Below are 27,458 nucleotides of genomic sequence, written 5' to 3' on the forward strand. Positions count from 1 at the left end.
TGGAGGAAGATATACCAAGCAAATGGAAAACAAAAAAGAGGCAGGGGTTGCAATCCTAGTCTTGGATAAAACAGTCTTTAAACCAACAAAGATCAAAAGAGACAAGGCCATTACATAATCGTAAAGGGATCAATTCAACAAGAAGAGCTAACTATCCTAAATATATATGCACCCAATACAGGAGCACCCAGATTCATAAAGCAAGTCCTGAGTGACCTACAAAGAGACTTAGACTCCCACACAATAATAATGGGAGACTTTAACACCCCACTGTCAACATTAGACAGATCAACGAGACAGAAAGTTAACAAAGATATCCAGGAATTGAACTCAGCTCTGCACCAAGCGGACCTAATAGACATCTACAGAACTCTCCACCCCAAATCAACAGAATATACATTCTTTTCAGCACCACACCACACCTATTCCAAAATTGACCACATACTTCGAAGTAAAGCACTCCTCAGCAAATATAAAGGAACAGGAATTATAACAAACTGTCTCTCAGACCACAGTGCAATCAAACTAGAACTCAGGATTAAGAAACCTACTCAAAACCGCTCAACTACATGGAAACTGAAAAACCTGCTCCTGAATGACTACTGGGTACATAATGAAATGAAGGCAGAAATAAAGATGTTCTTTGAAACCAACGAGAATAAAGACATAACATAGCATAATCTCTGGGACACATTCAAAGCAGTGTGTAGAGGGAAATTTATAGCACTAAATGCCCACAAGAGAAAGCAGGAAAGATCTAAAATTGACACCTTAACATCACAATTAAAAGAACTAGAAAAGCAAGAGCAAACGCATTCAAAAGCTAGCAGAAGGCAAGAAATAACTAAGATCAGAGCAGAACTGAAGGAAATAGAGACACAAAAAACCCTTCAAAAAAATCAATGAATCCAGGAGCTGGTTTTTTGAAAAGATCAACAAAATTGATAGACCGCTAGCAAGACTAATAAAGAAGAAAAGAGAGAAGAATCAAATAGACGCAATAAAAAATGACAAAGGGGATATCACCACCGATCCCACAGAAATACAAACTACCATCAGAGAATACTATAAACACCTCTATGCAAATAAACTAGAAAATCTAGAAGAAATGGATAAATTCCTCAACACATACAGAAGACAGAGTGGTGAGAAACCTAAAATATAACACAAGACAAAGGCAAAGCAGACTGTTGCTTATCCACACCTTGCTCATGTTTTGACTTTCTAGGTTATAAAGTGTGAAGACCTTGTCACAGAGATTAATAAGATATGGCCTTCAAATAGTTTCCTCTGCCTTTCTCCTTCTTTATAACTAAACAAGCTGTATGTTTTGTCCCCCCTGTAAGTTTAGTTTAAAAATGCACAAAGAATAGGTTTTTTAGTTTTTTCTTCTGTGGAAAATAGCAAATTCATATTTCTTTCTCATTCAATGACAATAGGAGTGATTCCTTTCTCCCTCATTTCTTTGTGACCTCCACATGTCTTTGAAAATATGTGTGTTCTAACTTAATTTTCCAATGTAGTGAAACAGACAAGTGTGTCTGACACGTATTGAACAGGAAATAAAAAAACTTTTTATTGCAGAAGACGTAGGGCCATCTGAAGTCAGGCAAGCAGTTAATTAAAAGACATCCAACTATGCAAACAGGAAGAAATGGTCCAGCTGGGAAATTGGACCAATTTGGACCTCAGTAAAATCTTGTTTCCAACATGTATCTAAATTTAGAGAAATTTTTTTTATTGAATGTTTACATAGAAGTGAAATAGGATATTTCTCTAAAAATATTGTCATTATTCCCAAGGTAAGAATTTATTATTTTGTTTAGAATTTACATAAGGCAGTGCACCGTGCTTTGGAAATAATACTTGCAGACTGAAACAAAAACAATTTTTTTTTGCATCTACATTCAATAGAAATGAAAGCTTAGGTTACTATGGTATTTTACTTTTCAGATTAACATGGATGAATTTTTTTAAATAGCAAAGATAAGCTCTAAAAGAATTAGAATATTCTACAATTAGGTTGCTATAATTTTAAAAAGGAACTAATATTCATTGCCAACCCTTTGGTAATCAAAAGTATGCAGAAAGATGTAATCAAATGTGGGTACATGGCCCTCATTGTGAGTCAAATCATGTTCTCACAAAAAATGGTAGCTTATTTATCTGACTTCATTGTTCCTTATAATGACATTTTGGGATAATTAAGGCAGACTCCATTAAGCACATGAATGTTTTTCACAGAAAAATTTCTAAAATATTGTGAAAACTTTCTTTTCTGTTAAGCTTATTACAGATAAATTCAACTTTTGCTAATAATTCAGGGAAATCTCATGAGCATTTATTATTTTGTGGTGCTAGAAGATAGCCCAAAGTGTGAATGATATTATAACAGTAACAATCATCAGAATATTTGTGATTATATAGGATATTGTGTGCAGGTATGCTTCCAACAGCTTGCTTATATGAACTCATTTAATTCTAATAAGAACATTGTGAAGTAAGTACTGGTATCATTCTCATGGTACAGATGATGCGACCGAGGCCTAGGCACAGAAAGGTTCTGTAACCAAAGTGGCCCAGCTAAGAGGCTGTAGTGCCAAGATTCACTTTCAGGCAGTTCATTCCCAGAGCCTAACCTCTCAGCATTCACGTGTTACAGCTTCTAAGATAAGTATGGGTTCAGAGTCAAGCCTGAATTTTGGCTTTGCTACTTGGAAGCTGAATGAGAGTAAGTTGCTTAACTTTTCTGAGTTCCAATTTTCTTATCTTAAAATGAGGATGATAATGGCACTAACATCACAGTGTGTTGCAAGGAAGAAATGATATACTGTAGGCAAAGAGCTTAGCACATAGAACGTCATCAAGAAATATTAACTTTTATTATTGCTTTTTATTACTCCTTTTATGTAAAAGAGTGAGAATCTACAAGTGGTCTGTGATGTGGAGAACTATTTGCACACCTGAAAAATGGACCTCAAATGGCTAATTTTCTTGAGTATGCATCTATAGTCTTTTCCTCGTTGATTATCTATTGTCACTTTTTGATGTTTACTGGTCAAGAATGTAGGCTCCAGAAATCCTGGCTTCACTATTTACAGGTTTATCCAGTGGGAGGCAATCTACATCTCTTCTCTAAGCCACGATTCTTTTTCTATAAAATGGGGATCTATATTCTTATTGAAACAGTTTCATAAATTTCACAGTATCATGTTGTCCCTTTGTAATCTGGATAAGAATTTTGAGGAAATAGTCTATATATTCAGATGTCTTCAGTCTAACCTTCATAGTAGGTGATGTTTTCTATGATTTTATTTGCAAGTTTGTCTACTTACTTCAGCATTTTAAATTTGGTCAGAACCAACTTATTCATTCCTTCTTATTTTTCCCAAATGCTTGATTGCTTGTGTCTTCTGTATTTGTCTTTATTTCTTAGTACTGGCAGATTTGGTGTATCAGTTGCCATCATTTGGGGTGGTTTGGCGGGGAAAGGTTTCCCCAAGGGAGAAAGCATTTATATCTCTCCACCCCTTTGTGGGGAAGGCAGGCTGGCTTCAGTTACCACTTTTTGACACATTAATGTTTTTGAAATTGATTGTATGCATCAGTTCTTGAAATAGTTGAGTTCTACTCTCTATTTTCCTGACTGCTCTTAATTCAAGCCAATTTCCTTTGGTTCTTTTTGCTGCTTGCATAAAGCATATTGTTGCTCTAAGAATAATGAAATGTAAATAGTAATGATACATATTTTTAAAAGGAAAACACTATACAGTTGTCTTTAAATGAATTGTTAGGTGTGAAAACAAGCTCAAATCAGCTTTTAAGCTCCTTCTCTACCTACATTAACAGTTACTAAATTTATTAGCAACCTTTTGCTAGCCAGAAAAAACGGTGTGGAGGACAATTTTGCAAGAAACCTGCTATCATAAAAACAGTCACATCATAGGGAGAAATGATACATTTGAAACACAAAATCCATCACTGAATCTTTCACTTCTATAACATTATTTTTAAGTTCTTACTTCTCTATTTTTATGCCAATTATTTTAATTTTGATTAAGAAAATTCGGCAATAATTTTATTTGTCCATTGACACTTTAGAATTTAAACTTTTTTGAACAGATGACATTTTCATATGGCTTTTAAAAATAAATATTAAAGAGGTAGCATTGAAAAGTCTCACTCTTACCTGTCTTTGATAAAGTTCATTTTTGTATACTTGCCCCATCTTCTTTTATTAAATTTGTATGTATCTTAGAAATATACAAATAAAAGCAAAGATTAATATATATCCGTATTTCATCCATTTCTTACACAACTTGCTTTTGTTAACAATATATTATAGACATCTTCCCCTATGCATATGTAGAGATAAGAGATAAGTGGATAGCATTGTTTATATAATCAGTCTTGGATAGATACACATTTGAGTTATTTTCCATTTTTTTTTTTGCTGCTACAAAAAATGTTGTGAATAGCATCGTACTAGGTTGGTGCAAAAGTAATTGCGGTTTTTGCTATTTAAAGTAACGGCAAAAACTGCAATTATATTTGCACCAACCTACATGTATGTCGTCCAGAATGTGGGAAGTTTGTCTGTAGGATAAATTCCTGGAATTGAGATTGCTTAGATGGAGGGATCATGTACTTTGAAGTTTGATAGTGATGGCCAAATGGCTTTCCACAGGGCACTGTACGTGCCAATTAGCAAAGAAGAAGGTTCTTCTTTCTCAACTTTGCCAACAAAGTATGTTATCAAATGATAGGCTTTTGACTCCTCTTGTACATGAGAAGTGGTATATTAGTGCAATTTTGGATTTAGTTTGAGGGATGTTGAGTATCTTTGCACAGGTTTAAGGGTGTGGGTCTCTTTGCCCTGAATTTCTAGTAGTTGTTTCTGTTAGATTTTTGTCTGTGATGTGAGTCACAATTTCTTTCCCTAGTTTGTTACTTATTTTTTGGCTTCACTGAAAGTATTTAGTAGACATTTTTAAATTTTTTATATAATAAATTTATCAATCTTTTATGGCTTTTGAATTTTGATAGCTGGTTAGAAAGGCCTTCCTCTGCCCAAAGTTATAGCGGCATTTTGTCCATGTTTGCTTTAATAATTTTATGGTTTGATTTTTCTATATTTAAATTTGTAATTCTTTTGGATTCAACTTTAACTTTTTCCAGATCGTGATTCATTGTCACCACATCATGTATTTTATCTTTTCCTCACTAATATGAGATATTGTATGTATTTGGGCTTATTTTTGGACTTCAATTCTGTTCTACTAATTTGTATGTCTACCTGCATCTCTGTAATATTCTACTTTTTTCATGAAATTCTAAATGATTTTAAAAGTTGTAGGTGCCTAGCACAGGGTCCCTGACCTCTTTTATGTATATGATTAATTGGAATAGTAAGTATCTACTCAGTGAATTGTTTTAGCATCTCTACATGTAGTTTGGCCACGCTAAATGAAGGAATAGGATGATTTTTTGGATAGTTTATATGTTAGCAATGATAGGAATTAATGAGGACAGAGTTTATTTTTAAAAAATATTCCAAAATTTGACATTACATGCAAACCTATGACACTTAAAGCAATTAATTATCTGACTACAATGAAAATGCTTGTATGGATAACACTTCATTGTCTCTCCCCTATTCCAGTCCAGCCCTCTTCCTCTTCATTTTTGGTACTGCTGCCAGGGTGGGCTTTCCTACATATAATCCTGTCAAATATGACAATTTGGTAACTCTCCATTGGCTTGTGTGATAGCATGAAATTACCATGAGTGGCAGCAAAGCCACTGAAAAATCAAAATAATTTTTGAGCACAGACTGTGTTTGATGAGGAAGTGATACATAAAGGAAGGAACAAAATAAACTTGGCCCTGATCCCATGGAGCTTATGGTGTAATAGAAAAGACTGATATTAACCGATAATTACAGCAAAGTGTGATGTGGACTATGGCAAGATATTAGGCTACCTATCTAGCGTCGCCACCTATGACAAACTATTTGCAGTTCCCTGAATTGATTATTGTTGCTTATCTCAAGGCTTACACATTTGCAACATTTTTCTTGGAATACCTTGATACATTTGGATACATTTGACTGAGTCTTTCATGACTTGGTTGGATCAGCGTCTCTTATGGGAAACATTCTCATACCCTCTGCCCTTCCTTGCTGCCTTTCTTTTCAAATATTATTGAGTATCTACTGTGTGCCAGACCCTGTGCTAGGTGCTGGATATATATGGTGATCCAGGGTAGTTGGATTCTTGTTTTCACGTTGTACCAGATACTATGTGATGCATGGAGGATACAATTATAAATAAGCAAGTCCTATTTCTGAGGAAATGGTGGGGTGGGGGAGACACATAAAGGAAAATGATAAAACATGATAGCAAGTGAAATGCTGGAGCTATTCAGAGGACATTATACAAAAGCCTGAGGTAATCTTTTTGGGGAAGCCTAGGTTCAAGTTAATGATTCTGGAGAAGGTGGCCCCTAGTATGAATCTTAAAGAATGATTAGGTGTTGGACAATTAAAGAGAATGAGAGTAGGAGAGAGGGCAATTCTTGGAAGGGAAGATAGTGAGAGGTGAAGCCAGCTGGGCTTCTGGGTCGGGTAGGGTCTTGGAGAACTTTTGTGTCTAGCTAAAGGAATGTAAATGGACCAATCAGCGCTCTGTGTCTAGCTAAAGGATTGTAAACGCACCAATCAGCACTCTGTAAAATGGACCAATCAGCACTCTGTAAAATGGACCAATCAGAAGGATGTGGGTGGGGCCAAACAAGGGAATAAAAGCTGGCCACCCCAGCCAGCAGAGGCAACCTGCTTGGGTCCCTTTCCACAATGTGGAAGCTTTGTTCTTTCGCTGTTGACAATAAATCTTGCTGCTGCTCACTGTTTGGGTCTGCACCACCTTTAAGAGCTGTAACACTCGCCGCAAAGGTCCACGGCTTCACTCCTGAAGTCAGCAAGACCGCAAACCCATTGAAAGGAAGAAACTCCGGACACATCTGAACATCTGAAGGAACAAACTCTGGACACACCATCTTTAAGAACCATAACACTCACTGTGAAGGTCCGCGGCTCATTCTTGGAGTCAGCGAGACCAAGAACCCACGGGAAGGAACCAATTCTGGACACAATAGCATGAACAAAGGTTATGAAGTGAAAACCGGTAAGAAGAGCACAGTGCGCTGCAAGCAGTTTCTTGCAAAACAGACTTGTAGCCTGACCAGGCAGGTCTTTGTAGACCACGAGAGTGAGTACTTTATTCAAATGCAATGGAAAGCCATCTATGTGTTTTCAACAGGGAAATATCATGATTAACACTAGTAAAACATTACCCTGACATTTTAGCATAAAGGGATAAGAAGGAGCAAGATTGAAGTCTGGTAATGTGATGGCTTCAGCTTTATTCTTTTTGTTTAAAATTGCCTTGGCTATTCGGACTCTTTTTGGGTTCCATCTGAACGTTAAAATATTTTTTTTTTTTCTGATTCTGCGAAGAATGTCATTGGTGGTTTGATGGGAACAGCATTGAATCTGTAAGTTGCTTTGGGTGGTATGGCCATTTTAATATTGATTCTTCTGATCCCTGAGCATGGAATGCTTTTCCGTTTGTGTCATCTCTGATTTCTTTGAGCAGTGTTTTGTAATTCTTATCGTAGAGATCTTTCGCGTCCTTAGTTAGCTGTATTCCTAGGTATTTTATTCTTTTTTGTGAAAATTGTGAATGGGATTGCATTCCTGATTTGGTTCTCGGCTTGGTTGTTGATGCATAGGAATGCTAGTGATTTTTGTACGTTGATTTCATATCCTGAAACTTTACTGAACTTGTTAATCAGCTGAAGGAGCTTTTGAGCTGAGACTGTGGGGTTTTCTAGATACAGAATCACGTCATCTGCAAAGAGGAATCGTTAGACTTCCTCTTTACCTGTTTTCTTCCTATTGCCCAATTGCTCTGGCCAGGACTTCCAATACATGTTGAATAGGAGTGGTGAGAGAGGACATCTGTGTTTTGTGCCAGTTTTAAAGAGGAATGCTTCCAGCTTTTTCCCATTTATTATGATGTTGCCTGCGGATTTGTCATAGGTGGCTCTAATTATTTTGAAATATGTTCCTTCAGTACGTAGTTTATTGGGAGTTTTTAACATGAAGGAATGTTGAATTTTATCAAAAGCCTTTTCTGCATCTATTGAGATAGTCATATGGTTTTTGTCTTAGTTCTGTTCATGCAAAGCTGGAGGCATTACCGCTTCAAACTATAGGGCTACAGTAACCAAAACAGCATGGTATTGGTACAAAAAGAGATACACAGACCAATGGAACAGAATAGAGAATACAAAAATAAGGCTGTACACCTACAACCATCTGATTTGCAACAAAGCCGACAAAAAAAAAGCAATGGGGATATGACTCTCTATTCAATAAACGGTGCTGGGATAACTGTCTAGCATATGCAGAAGATAGAAACTGAACTCCTTTCTTACACCACATACAAAGGTCAACTGAAGATAGATAGATGGATTAAAGACTTAAGTGTGAAACCCAAGGCTATAAAAACTCTGGAAGACAACCTAGGCAAGACCATTCTAAACATAGGAATGGGCAAAGATTTCGTGATGAAGACACCAAAGCAATTGCAACAAAAGCAAAAATTGACACATGGGATCTAATTAAACTTAAGAGCTTCTGCACAGCAAAAGAAACAACAGAGTAAACAAAACCTATAGAATGAAAGAAAATATTTGCAAACTATGCATCTGACAAAGGTCTAATACACAGCATCTATAAGGAACTTAAACAAATTTACAAGAAAAAATCCTATTTAAAAGTGGACAAAGGACATGAACAGACCTTTTTCAAAAGAAGACGTACATGCAGCCAACAAGCATATGAAAAAAGCTCAGTATCACTGATTATTAGAGAAATGTAAATCAAAACCACAATTAGATACCGTTTCACACCAGTCAGAATGGCTATTAATAAAAAGTCAAGAAATGTCAGAAGCTGGCGATGTTGTGGAGAAAAGGGAACACTTATACACCATTGGTGGGAGTATAAATTAGTTCCGCCATTGAGGAAAGCAGTGTGGTGATTCTTCAAAGAGCTGAAAACGAAACTACCATTCAACCCGGCAATCCTATTACTGGCTGTATTCCCAGAGGAATATAAATCATAAATCATTCTAACATAAAGACACATGCACATGTATGTTTATTGCAGCACTATTCACAGTAGCAAAGACACGGAATCAACCTAAATGCTCATAAATCATAGACTGGATAAAGAAAATGTGGCACATATACACCATAGAGTACTATGTAGCCATAAAAAAGACAGAGGTCGTGTCTTTTGTGGGAATGTAGACAGAGCTGGAGGCCATTATCTTTAGCAAACTAACAGAGGAACAGAAAACCAGATACCACATGTTCTCACTTAGAAGTGGGAGGTAAATGATGAAAACACATGGACACACAGAGGGGAAACAACAAACACTGGAGTCTACTTGAGCGGGGAGGGTGGGAAGAGGGAGAGAATCAGAAAAAATAACTGTTGGGTACTGGGCTTAGTACGTGGCCGATGAAATGAAATAAACTGTACAACAAATCCCTATGATACAAATTTAGCTATATATGCACATGTAGCCCTGAACTAAAATAAAAGTAAAAAAAAAGAAGCAGTCTCTCTCTTTTAATGAAGAGTCTAAGGGGTGGTTCTTCCAAGCCTGGAAGAGTGAAAAAAAAGTAACAATGTGAGTTGATGGATGTGTCAACTAACTTGATTGTGGGAATCATTTCATAATATATATGTATATAAAATTATGTTGTACACTTTGGATTAATATATTTGTCAATTATATCTCAATAACCTGAAAACAACAACAACAACAAAAATAGTCCAAGGCCAGATGCAGTGACTCATGACTATAAGCCAGTAATTTGGGAGGACAAGGTGAAAGCATCAAGCCTAGTAGTTTCAGACCAGCTGTGGTAACATAGGGAATCCTCGTCTCTATAAGGAATAAGAAAAATAGCCAGGCATGGTGGTACATGCTTGTAGTTCCAGCTACTTGGGAGGCTGAGGCAGGACAATCTTTGGATCCCAGGAATTCAAGGCTGCAGTGAGCCATGATCTTGCCACAGCACTCCAGCCTGGGCAACAGGTCTAAGAATGGAGGTGGGACTCTCAGACTACGGAAGGAGACTACACTTTCATGATGTAGAAGTAATGATGTGGAGGTCATTTCAGAGGCTTAGATTTGGAGGAACTTGGCTCTCCTATGTAATTGGACAACTGGACATTTGCAGTGCTAACTTTGTGAGCATGAATGCTTTCTATAAACCAGAATTTTACAAATCATGACTCACCTTCATGATTGTCATGGGATCCTTAGGGTGTTGCTTCACCAGCCAGAAACCTCTGTGGCTGGCGCTGCCTCTGCTTGAGTTTTGCTTGTGCTCACTGGGCTCATTCTTCCCACTCAGACTGGCAGGCTGCGCTTGACTTGCACTACTGGCCCAGATCCCATGCCTGCCAAAGCCAGGTCCAGAGCAGTGAGAGGTGTGTGAGTGAGTGAGCGCAAGTTTGGGCCACTGCGCAGAGCCAGTCATGCCAGCTGCGGCAGGGTGGGCAGCTCCAGATGCTGGCATAGGTGCTGGCTCTGTGTGAGGCTGTAGCGAGACCAGACGTTCTGCAAATGGCTTCTGCTGTGGGCACCAGTGTCTGGACAAGGGGAATGCGATGGCACCTGAAAGCTCAGAAATGTTAGGAACCACAGAGCCCCATAGAGGGTGTTATAGTGTGTCACAGCCCTGGCTCTGGAGAGAAGGGCTGCAGCTCTTCTCTCTTCCTTGTCACCCACAACGTGGCAAGTGGGGGGCGTGTTTCATCCCTGTTTGTGTTACAGCTCTTTCAGTCCTGCCATTTGGTGAGTCCTGAGTTCTTGTTCCACATCCAGGAAAAATGAGGTAGCGGGCAACTAGAGGGTGAGCAAGATGGAGAGGAGCTTCGCTGAGTGACAGAACAGCTCTCAGGAGACCCAAAGAGGGAAGCTCCTTTCAGCAAGGCAGGTTGTCCCCACCAGTGAGTGAGTTTGGCTGAGCCTGGGGTTTTTATGTGCTCAGGATGGAGGAGCGCATGCTGATTCGTCCACGGGTGGCCATGGGCTGGCCTGGAAAACGCACCATTGGATTGGCCAGTCATCAATGAAGTTCTCACTCCAGGCTGCGGACTTTGCCTGGAACTGGCAGTCTGGCCCCCAGGCTTCAGGTTGTCCCCGGCCTGAAGGTGGGGTTTCACTGGGGACCTGCCCATTCCTGCCTAGGAGCCTGTCTGCCTCCCGACACCATCAGCATGCCACCCATGATGCCTAGGCTGTCTGTGTTGAGGGACACCTGCAGGCCCACGCAGAGCTGCCCTCAGCCCTCTTGGCCTCACTCCTACGCTTGTTGGTGCCCAAAGTCCAGAGGGGGCCAAGGCAGCAAGGTGCTGGTGTGTCAGTGCTGCCCTGAGTGCACACACACCTACCTGGGCTCAGCTGGGCCACGACTTTTTTCTGCCCTGGAGTGAGTGTCAGGAGCAGGAAGAGGCCAGGGGAGCAGGGGCAGACACTTTCAAGCCTGCAGAGACAGGGGGCTTCCTGGGTCTCTGAGAGTGCAGAGATGCCCAGGTCTGGAGTTGTGGCTGGGCAGCTGCAGCCCCAACTTGGTAGGGGGCACGACTCCCACCTGTTCCCAGAGCTTGCCAGCTCTGCAGAGCAAGCAACCCCGGCTGCGCCTCCCCCACTACAACCTGCGTCCCTGCAGCAGCTGCTCCAGATAGGCCACCACCACCATCATGATCACTGTTCAAGTGGCAACTGGACTCTCTAGGGAGATGATTTGCCCAGGATCAACGTAGAGGGTCAGATCAAACAAAGCAAAGTAGAGCCTTTCCCCTCAAGGTGACTTAGACACATGAGGAAGGGTGGTCTGTGACGTACTGAAAGACATATGCACCAGAACTTCTTCAGATAAAATTGTATCCCATGGAGGCTTTGGAGCTTTTCTGATTATTGTTCCTTGTGCTTGTGTATTTTAAAATTTCTTTTATATATGTAACATTTATTGAGTGCTCACTGTGTCATGTGAGTTTTAAACAATTGACATGCATTAGCTGATTTATTCTCACAACAACCCTATGAAATAGGTTGTGGTTTATTTCCATGTATACAGATAAGGCAACTAAACTACAGAATGATTAGATAATTTCCAGAAGATTCCCCAGTTAGTAGTGGCAGTTGGGCCTCGAACTCAAGAAGCCTGTCTTCAAAACTTGTGATTGTAATCACTGTACTTTGTAAATAGAATTGTTTTAATTTCCCTTTTTGTTTATTGTTGATGTATAGAAGCACAACTGATTTTTGCATGTTAATCTTGTACCCTGCAACTTTGCCAAATTCATTTATTAATTCTAATAGTTTTTTTTTTCTGTATTCTTCTGGGTTGCTGGTCTGAATTTTGTTATGGTTTTTTTCTTTCCAAATGTATTGCTACTTATTTTAGAATATCCAAGGCCTTTAAAAGATCTTTTGTATTTTTAAAATGTTACAGAAAATGTGCTTTTTATTTTACTTTTTGTGTTGTTGATTACATTTTCAAGTGCTCAAGAAGTAGTATGTTAAAGACAAACAATACTGTCATCAGCTAAGACCACTGAAAAATTCTGAGTTGATTTGTTTTGGTTGGAGAATTACGTGTAGTTAATGCGATCTTAGTTACTCTGAGCAAATGACCCTCATCCAACTAGGTAATTTAGGTGGCCCACTCATCCTGGCAAATTATAACTGCTCAAATCTGTTCCTGATTTGAAGGAAATGTAGCTATTTAACTTCCTTTCATAGTAAAAAAGTAACTTGTTTCTCTCTCTCCTTTGCTAATTTATGGTTTCCTGACAGTTGGGGTTGACTTTTTGTCTCCCAAATGGGGTTTTCCCCACCCTATCTCAATTCCATTTTGAGTTTTAAAATTAATTTTCCTTTCATTATTATTATTCACTCATAAGACATATGTTGAATTTTATCAGCTGTTAAGATGCTGAGAACACATTTGTCCTCCCCACCATTTTAGTGTCTGACCTAGAACAGTGCTTCTTGTTATTGCAGCCTTGACCTTAGCCCTTGTTTATGACAGATGTACAACAAATGGATCATGTCCTAGCAGCTTAAGACTCAAAGAGAGACCTTGGAGGTCATTTTCTGGTGAGAAACTAACCCTCACTCCCCACTTCTAGTTTCAGAATTTCAATGCATATGTTGATTTATATGGTGCAGTTCTTAGTCTCAACTTAGAAAAATGAAGACATTCACATCCAAGGCAACAGAGAGTAATAAATAAGCACTAATCGCTTGTGTTTAGATAACAGGGCTCCTTGATTCTCAATGATGGAAGAAACGAGCAAAAAGCAAAAACCACAATTAGGGAGATGGCTTAGGAATCTGGCATCATAGCTTTTCTAAAGATACATCACTGAATTTGATACCATTCAAGCAGATATTCAGTGTACTGAGTTCCCTCTGATAGCATTATGGTTTAGCCCTGTACCCATAAATTCATATATAGGGGCATCTGGGTTGCAGTGTTCCGAACATCCCTCACGTATTCTCACTGACACTATAGTCTACAATTCCTCCCATATTTCACTTGCATTTCTAATTGAATTATGATTATCTCTGCAGATTCATTTCTTTATACCTAATAAACTTCAATAAGAAGAAAAAAGTAACGTTCTTTATTTTAGACTAAAGTGTGCTTTCAGATATCACGGCAGAAAATTCATTATTGACTCCATTAGTATGATTAAATTTTTCTGTCTTGTATTTTACTCAAACTTTAGTATTTTGTTGAAATGCATTTTGTTGCATTTGAAAGCTTCTATGACCTTCTTCCCATGTTTCTCAAGATTTGCTAGAGGTAATAGCCACAAACTTATACTATAGTTAAGAGAGAATATTTAGTTTTCTAAAAATAGTGTTTTGTAAATGTGCTTTCCATGATTTAAGCACAGATACTTAGATTATATCTGTAGATCTAGGACTTCCAGTATAAAGGGAGAGAAGTTGCATATAATTTATTGATATTTTAGGATACATGTTTTTTCCAAATGACTTAAACCTCTTAAAGGAATGGAGGGAAAAAGCTTTTTTAGATGTTCCAGCTTACATGGCTCTTTCAGGCCTCAGCTGCATTTTTAGGATAAGATGGTCCGGTGAGGCCTGGCTTGATGGAACCCTGATTTGTCCAGCCACACTCTATCTCACTTCTACTCCCTATGTCCCTAGTACTTGTCCTGCTGCTTCTTAGGTAAAGACCTTTGCACCATTATGTTCTTTGTCCCAGGAATGCTCCTTCTTTTACTATTACCCTGCCTAAAGTCTTCTCAAGCCTCAGCTTCTCAGCCTTTATCTTACTTCTTGGGTAAGCTTTGTCTGATCCTCCAGTCCATCCTCTAGTTGTTCCTCCTTGGCTCACTCTCATGATAACCTGTAGATTTAAGGAAGAGTACTTACTTGTCTATTTTCTGAAAAGCACACACCAAACTATAATTAAATACTTATTTTTCTTTTTATATTAGTCTGTAAGCTCTGGAGGGCTTTTCTTTCTCCAGTATCCTACAGGCTGGCAGAAGTTTTTGTTTGTTTGTTTTTTCGTTTCTCTTCTCTTTTCTTTTTAAAATTTTACTTTAACTTCTGGGGTACATGTGCAGAACATGCAGGATTGTTACATTGGTATACATGTGCCGTGGTAGTTTGCTGCCCCTATCAATCCGTCATCTAGGTTTTAAGTCCCGCATGCATTAGGTATTTGTCCTAATGCTGTCCCTGCCCTTGCCCCCCACCCCCCGACAGGCCCTGGTGTGTGATGTTGCCCTCCCTGTGCCCATGAGTTTCTCATTGTTCGACTCCCACTTATGAGTGAGAACATGTGGTGTTTGGTTTTCTGCTCTTGTGTTAGTTTGCTCAGAATGATTGTTTCCGGCTTCATCCATGTCCCTGCAAAGGACATGAACTCATTCTTTTTTATGGCTGCATAATATTCCATAATATTATGGAATAATATATATTCCATAATATTATGGAATAATATATATTCCATAATATATTCCATAATATTATGCAGCACCATAATATTCTATGGTGTATATGTGCCACATTTTCTTTATCCAGTCTGTCACTGATGGGCATTTGGGTTGGCTTCAAGTCTTCGCTATTGTAAATAGCACTGCAATAAACATACGTGTGCATGTGTCTTTATAGTAGAGTAACTTATAATCCTTTGGGCATATACCTAGTAATGGGATTGCTGGGTCAAGTGGTATTTCTGGTTCCAGATCCTTGAGGAATCGCCATACTGTCTTCCACAATGGTTGAACTAATTTACACTGCCACCAACAGTGTAAAAATGTTCCTATTTCTCCAAATCCTGGTAGAGGTTTTAAAATGTGTATTATCCATCAGTGGGTTCTAGGACCTAGCACAGTATGCACATTCCAGTAATTCAGGGAATAATGAATTACATTTTTTTCTTGTCTTTCTAAAATGATTGAAATCTTTTGTGAAAAGGGCATAGACACAGCATGCAGACAAACATGAGAAGTAATTGGCACCCAGTAGTGTAGGGCTTGGTGATGCTGACATAAAATATTGTGGGAATATGAAAGATTTTAGAGCAAATTCTCCAGTCGAATTTTTAGGCGATTAAAAAATTTGTATTGGTGGCATCCAAGACACTGTAGGCAATATAAAAGCAAATATAGTGCATTGCTCACCTTGGCATTAATATTATATAGACTATGACTTTAAATTCACCTAATCCGTTCTGTGGTCTTAGTGCATATTGTTTTGCATTAGTTTGTGCTTCACATCACAATGTATTAAGTTCAGTATGAGTTAAGGGCAATAATGTGTCAAATTCCATTTGCATCCTTTGACTTTATTTTAAGTAACTGAGTAATAAAAATCCACACCAATGTTCAGGAGATGACTCTGGGGCATGGTTCTCCATAGTATGTCCTAAGGCGCACATGGAGTCTGAAACCTAGTGATATTGGATTCAGAGAATTTGGGGCTGTGGGCCTTATTTTTACAAAGGAGAGTGCAAAAAAACCAAAAATTTATAGTTGAAAAGTTATTTTATATGTATATATATATATTTCAGAGAAAGAGAGGAAACTCTAACCTAACTAGTATCTCTAGTATCCACTTAGTTTAAGTGATGACATTTCCTTGGGAACTGGGAAAGGAAGACTAATAACAGTGATGATTAATTTTATGTCAGCTTGGCTAGGCCACAGTACCCAGATATTTGGTCAAACACTGGTCTGGAGGTTGTTGTGAAGGTATCATTTACATGAGATTAACATTAAGTCAGCAGACTTTGAGTAAAGCAGTTGGCCCTCCATAATGTAGGTGGGCCTCTTTCAGTCACTTGAAGGCCTCAAGAGAAAAAGACTGACCTCTCCCAGGGAAGAGGAATTCTGCCAACAGACTGCTTTGAGATTCAAGTGGCAATATCAACTCTCCCCTGGGGCTTCAGTCTACTGGTTTACCCTGTAGATTTTGAACTTGCTGGCTCCTACAACGGTGAGAGCCAACTCCTTAAAAATCAATCATTCTCTCCACACACACACACACACACACACCCACACACCCACACACACACGGTTCCATTTTTCTAGAGAACCTTGACTAATATACTAAGCATGTCTAAAGTGACATCTCTTAACAGTTTTTGTGGTTTTGTTTTCATAACTGTCATTTAAAACTTTTTTGTGATTTACATACAAATCTTTTCTTAAGTTTCATTTTGTTCAATTTCTCTAAATTTCCATGTTGACAGTTTAAAGCCAAAAAATTTATGAATCTCCAGTCTAATCACATTTCTAGAAACAAAACATTTGTCAGTAGTAAATCTTATGCAGAATAAAATTTTACTCATGAGCTGAGTCACCCACCACACAGGATGCACCAAACCCCACCTTGTGTCCTCTTTAACTTTAGAGTATACAAACAGCACCTCCTACCTTGGTGTGTACTCAAGCACACAATGCCTTAAAAACAATTTGCAGATACAAGGCTGGTTTTTTTTTTTCCCCAAAAATTTACTTCATATTTCCTCTTTTATTATATAAATATCAGTTCAACCTTTTATGGTAGTAAGAAATAAACATTTTAAGAAGATCTTTGTTATTATTTATACAAATTCACAAACAGTACGATTAATTGATGAATTTCTCTGGGTTTCTTTAACTCCATGGTCTTGTGTGTTGCAGTGGAGGATTCTAAAAAAATAACCACAAAAAATACAACAAAAATATACCTTCTACTCAAAAATGATTTCTTGAAAGCCACAACTAGTTGTCCCTCACACCATTCTGTGCAGTGCAGTGAGGTGAACTGCCACATCCCGGCAAGAACTTTTTTTCTTCTTCCTGGATTCTAGAGCATCTATGAATTGCATCACTGAAAGTTTCCCCTTCCTCCCCTTCCTACCAGAAGAGTGGAGAAACAGTGAAAAATCTGAAGGTAGAATTCTACCTTCAGACTCATCCAAAGGAGCTTCTAATTTGAGAAAGGCCATCACAGAGAAATGACTGGCCCTGAATAAATAACTAAGACCTCTGTCATTCAGCTTGCTTCCAATTAATACCAGCCCCTGCTAAAACAAGGATGCCTCCGGAGCCCAGGTTCAGCATCTATGCCTTCCTTCTCGCTAAGTATTTTGCCAGCCCCTGTCTTGCATGAGGTCTGCCCCATGCTCTTTGTATCCTCTCCCTTGGCTTTCCTTTATTCTTTATGGTCCTGCTAAAAGACTGGAGAGAATGTAATCCGAAGATTTACCAAACACTTACTATATGTCAACCACTGTTTTAAGGGCTTGGGTTCTATGAAGAGGTAGTATTTTTGTCTCACTTTTACAGGAGAGAAACATTTAGGAGTTTGAATAAGCTCCCCGGGGCCACATATCGTCATGGCAGAACATAGATTTGGACCAAACTAGTTTGAGTCTAGAGCTTATATTATTTACTATATTACTGTATTGAGCATTACAATAAGTGCTGAGGTATAAATCAATGATCCTAGCTTAATGTGCTATTTTTTCCTATCAGGTCTGAATTTTATGATCATGCTGATGGGATGAGCTAGATGGGATTTCCAGATCCTAGAATGAGATTAGGTATCCAAGAGGTGCTCAGGCTTTTCACAGTAATTCTCTAATCATATCTGTAGATTGTATCTTCTTTTTCTCTTTCTATTAGTTTTTGAATTAATAATTGATTTATTTGATTTATAGCAGCATTTATTTTATCTACTGCACAACAAGTTTTCCTAGCTTCCAAAGTTTTAACTTATAGCAAGTCTGGGATTTCAGAATTAGACAGCATTTTATTGCCAGAGAAAGATAATTTTGCCAGAAGTCATTTGATGTATTTCTGTGGTTCTTGTCAGCTCCATGGGCCTCATAAAAGAAATCAGAAATCTACCCTTCCATTGTTGGAGAAGCACACTGAGGTTTGAAGGGATTTCTCCTGGAAATTAATAATTCCTGTTCTTGTATGACAGATGAGAGATACGACTCTAGAAGGTGAGGTTGATACGGAAGTGCTGGGAAAGGAAGAGCGTATTGCCTTTAAATGATACCTAAGGGGAGAAGGGAAGAGCTGGGTAGAGAAGGGCGTGGTCCCTGGCTAGGGCTCTACCCCCACAGACCTAGTTGAGGACAGGCATTTCCTAAGACCACCCTGGCCTGCCATGTCCCCATCCTGCTCCTATAAAAACCCGAGACCCTAGTGGGCAGACACACAGGCAGCCAGACGTCGAGGGGAACACATCGGCCGAAGAAGACACAAGCGGCTGGTCCTTGAGAGCCTGCTGGCAGAAGAGCACGGCAGGCACAGGCGGGCCAACAGGCCATCCACTGGCGGAAGGTGCGGAATTTGGCCGGGGCAGTCAGAGGAGAACCTGGGGCTGCCGAGCAGCCCAACTCCAGGGGAAGACCATCTCACTTCTGGCTTCCCCATCCTGGGAGAACTACTTCCATTCAGTAAAACTGCACTCATCCTCCAAGCCCACGTGTGATCCGATTCTTCCGGTTCACCGAGGCGAGAACCCAGGATACAGAAAACCCTCTGTCCTTGTGACAAGGCAGAGGGTCTAATTGGGCTTACTAACCATTAAACTAAGAGAGCACCCTGTAACACACGGGCACTGGGGCTTCAGGAGCTGTAAACATTCACCCCTAGACACTGTGGGGGTCGGAGCCCCACAACCTGCCTGTCTGTATATTCCGCTAGAGGTTTGAGCAGCGGGGCCCTGAAGAAGTGAGCCACAGCCCCGCGAGGGGGACAAGGGAATCTTTCCCCTTTCAAGGTGATGAGTAGAGAAGCGGTTACTACTGATAGTTGAGTGCAATCTTAAAAGAATGAACAGGGGTTCTCATTGTTCAGTTCCTACCTATGAGTGAGAACATGCGATGTTTGGTTTTCTGTCCTTATGATAGTTTGCTCAGAATGATGGTTTCCAGCTGCATCCATGTCCCTGCAAAGGACATGAACTCATCCTTTTTTATGGCTGCATAGTATTCCATGGTGTATATGTGCCACATTTTCTTAATCCAGTCTATCATTGATGGACATTTGGGTTGGTTCCAAGTCTTTGCTAGTGTAAATAGTGCCGCAATAAACATACGTGTGCATGTGTCTTTATAGCAGCATGATTTATAATCCTTTGGGTATATACCCAGTAACAGGATCGCTGGGTTAAATGGTATTTCTAGTTCTCGGGGAACATCACACCCTGGGGCCTGTTGTGGGGTGGGGCGCAGGGGGAGGGATAGCATTAGGAGAAATACTTAATGTAAATGACGAGTTAATGGGTGCAGCAAACCAACATGGCACATGTATACGTACGTAACAAACCTGCACATTGTACACATGTACCTAGAACTTAAAGTATAATAATAATAAAAAAGGATGAACAGGAATGAACAAAGTGGGGAAAGTAGAAAGAAACTTCTAGGAAGGAGCAAGGAGATGGAAGTTTGAAATTTCCTGGAGTGTGGCGACAACTGTGAGAGGTTTGTTCTGGCTGGAAGTGTGGGGAGTGTTGGGGGTGGCACAGGAGTCAGGAGCAAGATGATGATATCTATTACTCTAAAAATTGAAGGGAACTGTTAACAGATTTTGAGGAGGCCATATGGTGAGAGATGCCTTTGGGGAAGACTAATCCAGCAGAGCCTTGGCAGTGGACTAGTGTGGGGACAAGGTAAGATGCAGAGAGAGAACCTATGAGGCCAGAGTTGATGTCAGTTTGTTTGCTTGGCGTCCTTGCCCCGTTTTGCTATCAGAACCCTTCCCTTTTTGGCTTAGTAACTGCTCCTCTCCTACTCCAGATGTTTTTTTGAGAAAACTTCCAGTCACAGTTCCCTGCTACTGACTCTGCAGTCAGAGAGAGGCATACATTTCCTAGGCATGGGCAGTGATGGTGTCCCATCCCTTGGCACTCTGATCTGTCCAAGCAACAGTGTGTGACTGCAGTTAGGTCCATCAAATTCTGAGGTTAGGATTTTAAAATATGCTTATATGGAAGACAGAAGCATTCTCTTTCTTTTAGGATTTCTAAACTGAAATGACGAAAACCTGGGTCTTCCTATGGCTGTTATATTGGTTTCCTATGGCATTAGGAAATAAATACCACAAACTGGGTGGCTTCTAAGATAGAAATTTATTCTCTTGCAGTTCTGGAGGCTAGAAGTTCAAAATGAAGGCGTCAGCAGGGGGGTGCTCTGAAGGTTGCAGAAGAGGATTCTTTGTATCTTCCAGCTTGGTGGGTTCCCTTCAATCTTTAGCATTTCTTGGCTTCTAGATGCATCACTCCAATATCTGCCTTCATTGTCACATGGCCATCTTCTTCCCGGATGTCTCTTTGTCCAAAATTTCCCTCTTCTTAGAAGGATACCAGTCACTGAATTAGGGCCCATCCTAAGTTAGTATGATCTCATCTTAACTTGATTATATCTGCAAAGACACTATTTCAAATTAAGGTTACATTTACAGGTTCTGGGTAGACATTAATTTTGGAGGATGTGGGAGAGGACTCTGCAGCCCAGGACAGCCTTCTTTCCTGATGCCCGGGTAAACTGATTGCAGTAGGACAGAAAAACACCATAGTCCCCATTGAAACAGAGACAGCAGGTGGAGAGAGTCCTGGTTACTTGGCACTGTGTGCTTAATTGCACTGGATCCCACAGTTATTCTTTTTGTTTTATGGACTACCCAACTTTCCTTCTTTCAGAAAATTTTCTCCCTTCCCCATTGTTTCCTTAGGCTATATTGAGTTAGGTTTCTGTTCCTTCCTAATAAAACAATTCCGATAAATACAGAGATTTATTGCACCATTCCAGGTGGATAGAGAAGCAGGTCTGAGACATGGCCGTTATAGTGGAAATTGCTTCGAGAGGAATTAAGAAGGTGGACTTAATAGAGCTTGCACTCTGTTTAAATGTTTGGATTAAAGGAGAGGAATGAGTCTACAATAATTCTTGGGATGGCTGAGCAGATGATGGGGCCATTCTCTGAGAAAGAAATAGAACAGCATAGAAAGGCATGAAGTTTGGTCTTTGCCAACTTCTTTAGACTAGTATTATTTATTAGCCTTCTGAAGGCTGTGATTTCTTGAGGGCAGGGAACACACCCATATTTTTAAAAATCTGCAGTGCTGGCCGGGCATGGTGGCTCATGCCTGTAATCCCAGCACTTTGGGAGGCCGAGGTGGGCAGATCACCTGAGGTTGGGAGTTTAAGACCAGCCTGGCCAACATGGAGAGACCCCATCTCTGCTAAAAATACAAAATTAGCCAGGCATGGTGGCACATGTCTGTAATCTCAGCTACTCGGGAGGCTGAGGCAGGAGCATTGCTTGAACACGGGAGGCGGAGGTTGCAATGAGCTGAGATTGTGCCATTGCACTCCAGCCTGGACAACAAGAGCAAAACTCCATCTCAAGAAAACAAAAACAAAAACAAAAAAACTGCAGTGCTCAACAATATAGTAGGCAGATGGTGAGTGACACAATGTTGAATTAAAAATAAAAATCCACAGCTTGAAAGGCAAAATATCTCTCTGCAGCCAATAGAACATATGATCTATGTTCTAAAGCCTGAAAATGTTTGTATCATTATTCAGCTCCCTGGAGTGTCCATCATTATATATAGAAGTTTGTATGCAATAGGTTACTAGTTTCGTATTTATATAATAGTCACTAAAATAAAAAAGAGAAAAAAACGTAAACTCATAGGGTCATCAATAGGGAGACTGAGTATATTTTAAAATGTTAACATAAGATAAAAGATTCCTTCTTCTTAGGACAAACAGGCTCAAGTATTTTAATTCCTCTGCCCTACATTTCTTTCTTTAAGATACATAGTGATGGAAACTCCTTGAGGCTAAAATCAAGTTTCACAGTTACTTATAGCAACTAGTAGCCCAATTAGATATAATAGCAGCTCAGTAATTGCTTGCTGATGATATCAGTGGAAGTCATTCATAACATAGGGATACTCTTCAGGTATCTCTTTAATAAGGAATTAATAAGGCCAGGCATGGTGGTTCACGCCTGTAAATCCCAGCACTTTGGGAGGCCACGGGCGGATCATTTGAAGTCAGGAGTTCAAGACCAGCCTGACCAACAGGGTGAAACCCCGTCTCTACTAAAAATACAAAAATTAGCTGGGTGTGGTGGCAGGCACCTGTAGTCCCAGCTACTTGGGAGGCTGAGGCAGGAGAATTACTTGAACCCAGGAGATGGAGATGGAGGCTGCAGTGAGCTGAGATCATGTCACTGCACTCCAGCCTGGATGACAGAGTGACTGTGTCTCAAAAAAAAAAAAAATTAATAATATATGAGTATACTGCCTGAATGTTTATAATTCAGATTACACATCTTGAAATGTGCATTTAAAACTCATAAAACTCTGAGACACAGTTTGGAACAAACACATTCAGTGATAATGAATATGGTGGTGTATGAATCAACCAATAGATTGAAAATGTGCTTTTTTATTTTTTGTTTTCTGGAGGTGGTGGCAGTATTGGCCATGATACTGAAATCCTTTTATTAACTTGTGACATCAGTGACTACATTTGGTGCTTTGAAGAACAAGTTTTTGAATTTAAACCTCTACTGATAGGACAAGGAAGTTTGCTTGCGATTTATTTTTGCACAACACAGTTATAAAGGATTTTAAGAAATTAATATCAGTAGACCAACAGATGAATGACTGTGTCCACTCAGTTTGACCATAAGGAAAATAAAACAGCTATAGGACCTAAAATCCAGCAATTATTTTACTGAATCTGACAACTTTTTATACTCTGTGAGAAATCATGTAAGGTGAAATTTAAACTTTGTGTATGTCATAGTCCTTTCTTTGTCCACATCATCTAGCAATTATTTGTCACTTCTATAAACCAGAAAGCATGTTTATGAAAGCCAATAATATACATATTTAGTTAAATTTTTCTTGAATCTCAGGCATTCTCTCAAGGCCTGAGAGCCTAGAATCTTCATGTGGTTAATTTAATAGGCTGGATTTGGGTAGTCCCTCATTCCCACTCTACCTCCTAAACATTTTCTTTCACAGACCTTAGCTTTCTCTCTCTCTCTCTCTCGCTCGCTCTCTCTCGCTCTCATTTCTCTATCATACAAGTTTTTTTTTAAATCATTTCCCCGAGGTTACAAATAATGAGCTCAGTAGGATAAGAAATACTCGTGTGCAGCACTTTTAAAACCAAAATGATTTCATGTAATGAAATAACTCAAATGCTTCTAGCTATGTTAAGTGACTCTCTAGGGGCCAGGCACTTTGGGAGAGACATTACCTTCTAGGCCACTAAGTACCATTCAAAGAAAGCAGTGTAGCAATTTGCCATGCCATAGAGAATTGTGTCTTGTAGTTTTACACTATCTTCCAAAGGACTTACAGTGCTTATACACAAACCGTCTCTTTTGTGCTAAAAACATTCCTAAGTATTATTCTGTATTACTGTATTGTTTCCTAGGCACCTGATATAATTCCTTCAATGGGAGATTATTTGGGCTTCTACTATGTGCCAGGCTGTGACTGAGTTTACAGAGCAATATGTAGCCCAGTACATATCTCTGGGTAGCAATCTACTGGGCAGAGAGACCTGAGCAATTTTTATAATAGGATGGCTGAGCAGGTAATAGGGGTGAATGCAAATGCTCTTGGATCACAGGAGACTGAGTAATTAACTGCTTGGAGGATGAAACTGTAAAACTTTTAGAGAGGAAACTATTGAGCAAGGTCTCAATGATACAACAAAACACAGACGGAAATCTCTCTCTCTCCAACTTATTTTTCAGGTGGAAACATTCTTAATGTTCATCTTACTTCCAGAATTATGAAAAATGGCTTGGGGTGTGTGTGTGTTGGGGGGATGTAGGGAGGATATCAGGAGAGTATCAGAATAATTTAGGGACCTTTGAGAAAAAATTATACACATCTCCCCAAAATTCTTCTATCCTCCATCTCCTTTTGAGAACCACTGTTAATGATGATGATGTGTATCTGCTAGTTCACTCATGCTGTGCAGAAAAAATATTAATAATTTCTGCCCTAGAGAGTTATTTCATCAGTTGGAAGAACTAGTTCAATGTGAAGTACATTATTTTTGAACTTCTGTTTTTAAACTGTTTGCTCTATAAAATATATTTTACAAATGACATCTCCAAATTCAAAGGAAATATGTTACATAAATGAGGAAGAACATATTTGTTCATTCATAACGTAGCAATAAATAACAGATAGGAGAGTAAAATCACTCCTCCTCTTTGGCTAAGGGAGCTGCTAGTTTTACTCATCATCCCCAAAGACAGTACTAGTTGGAATTGCAGTTGGTTGAATTGAATCAGTAAGAATTTAAGAACTGTGAAATAAGCTATTGAGGAGAGTTATGGATTTGCTTTCATTTCTATAACAGCTCTGGTTTAGAAGAAATCTTTCTTAGACATGAGGGATGGTGAGGTCCCTGTGTGAGCGTTCAGAAAATCTAGGTGCTGATCTTGGCTATGAAACAAAATATCTTTTAACCATTTGGAGATTCATTTCCTTAATCTCTAAGATGAAGTGTTTGGATTAATAACACCTCAATTCTTCCCCGCTGTAATATTTTATAATTATGTGATTGTGTAAACGAGGTGAAACTTTTCATAACATTTTATATTGGAATGCTCATTTGTTCATTGAGTTCCCTCTGTCAGTTACATATTTTCCCCCTCTCCTCTGCCTGAGAAATTACATTGTTCAAGACTCAGGAACAAAGAAAAGAATGGATATATTTTGAATATTATCTTTGTACTAGATAACATGATAAATTGGGTGACCATGTGCCTAGGTTTATGCCCCTTGTCCTGGTGTAATTTTTAATAGTATCTTCTTATATTCTCAAACGGATCCTCATTTGGACAATGAATTATATGATGATCAGGGCTTTAGCCAAAATTACTTAATTTAATCCTCACAGCAATTCTGTGAGGTGGATGTTATTACCCCTACTTTTCAAATGAAAAACTATAACTTGGAAAATATTAAGGAATTTAAAGTTTCATTGCTTATAAGTGACTGAGTAATTTCATCCTGGTGTTCTGACTTCAGATGTGTTCAGTGTACCTTGATGCTCAGATCAAGTGTCACTGTTTATGGAAAACTGTTGCCGACCCAATCCTCCACATTCTTTCTCCTAGAGACCCATGGGCTTGTATTTACTGCTGAAGAATTACGTTACACACATAAACATGTGCATGTCTGAGGTTTCTCTCATTGGACCCTCTTCCATCCTGAAAACAAAGACCCCGTTCTATTTATGACAGTGCCAGCAATGTTTAGAACAGTTTGCCTGTGCACATGTTTATATGCACCCACATTGTATTTAGTAGCGTGCTTGCTGATAAAGGATGAAGAGACTTAGTGTCCAGTTTGAGCTTCTAGACATGTTAGCTATGTGACTTTGAACAAATTTTATTTTTTTCTGAGCCAGATCCTATCTAAATTTCAGAGGTTGGAAAGATCGGTGGGGGTAATGTAAGACAAGAAAAAGAGTTCTAGGCCGGGCGCGGTGGCTCACGCCTGTAATCATAGCACTTTGGGAGGCCGAGGCGGGCAGATCACCTGAGGTCAGGAGTTTGAAACCAGCCTCAACATGGAGAAACCCCGTCTCTACTAAAAATACAAAACTAGCCGGGTGTGGTGGTGCATGCCTGTAATCCCAGCTACTCGGGAGACTGAGGCAGGAGAATTGCTTGAACCTGGGAGGCGGAGGTTGCAGTGAGCCGAGATCTCACCATTGCACTCCAGCCTGGGCAACAGGAGTGAAATCCCATCTCAAAAAAAGAAAAAAGAAAAAGAGTTCTATTTGTAGAATGCTTCTCTTTGTCAGGTACTGCACCAAACCCTTTAGAAGACTTAGTCTTTACCAGAGCCTCCACGATAGGGATCCTACGGGATTTGAAATGTTGACTGTCTTGCCCGAGGTTACAGAGCCAAGAAATAGTCTGTAGAGACAGGGCTGAAACCTACCTACCTGAAAAATGCTTTTTTATATTGAAATTCCATGTCCAAAGGTAGTAGAAACAGCTGAAGGAACCTTGGGAGTTCTCAGCTAAAGGGTTTTAATGTTAAGTGTTAAATTTGTGTTTTGCAGTCTGCTAGGAATCAGCAACTTTTTCATTCCCTTCATTTACAGGCATTGCTCTCTACAATTGCTTGTATTGCAGGACCAGAAGTCAAGTATCTAATCTAAGTGAAACTCTGAAAGCCTCTTTCTGACTATGCTTCCAACAAAACTATGGGTACTATTGCATAGCTGAAGGCAATATTGTATGAGGTTTGAGCCCAGATTTTGGAATAGGTAACTGATAATAATGTTCCTCATACTGAGTCAGTGAGGATTTTTGCAGACACTTTGTGGTGCTTAATTTTATGTGAAAACTTGACTGGGCTAAGGGATGCCCAGATAGCTGATACAGCATTATTTCTGGTATGTCTGTAAGTGTGTTTCTGGAAGGGATCAGCATTTGAACCAGGAGATTGAGTAAAGATCATCCCCTTGTGAATTTAACCTAAAATTAGAAAAGGAAAAAAAGGATCACCCTCACCAATGCTGGTGGTGATCATCTAATCTGCTAAGAGCCAGATTAGATAAAAAGGCAGAGGAAGAGTGAATTTACTCTGAGCTGGGACATCTATCTTCTCCTGGCCTTGGACATTGGTACTCCTGGTTCTTGAGCCTTTGGACTCAAACTAGGACATGGAACATTGGCTCCTCTGGTTCTCAGGCCTTTGAGTTTGGACCAGAACTACGCCATTGGGTTTCCTGGGCCTCTGGCTTGCAGA

This window comes from Pongo pygmaeus, chromosome 10 (genome assembly GCF_028885625.2).
Source record: "Pongo pygmaeus isolate AG05252 chromosome 10, NHGRI_mPonPyg2-v2.0_pri, whole genome shotgun sequence".
In the NCBI taxonomy this organism is placed as follows: domain Eukaryota; kingdom Metazoa; phylum Chordata; class Mammalia; order Primates; family Hominidae; genus Pongo; species Pongo pygmaeus.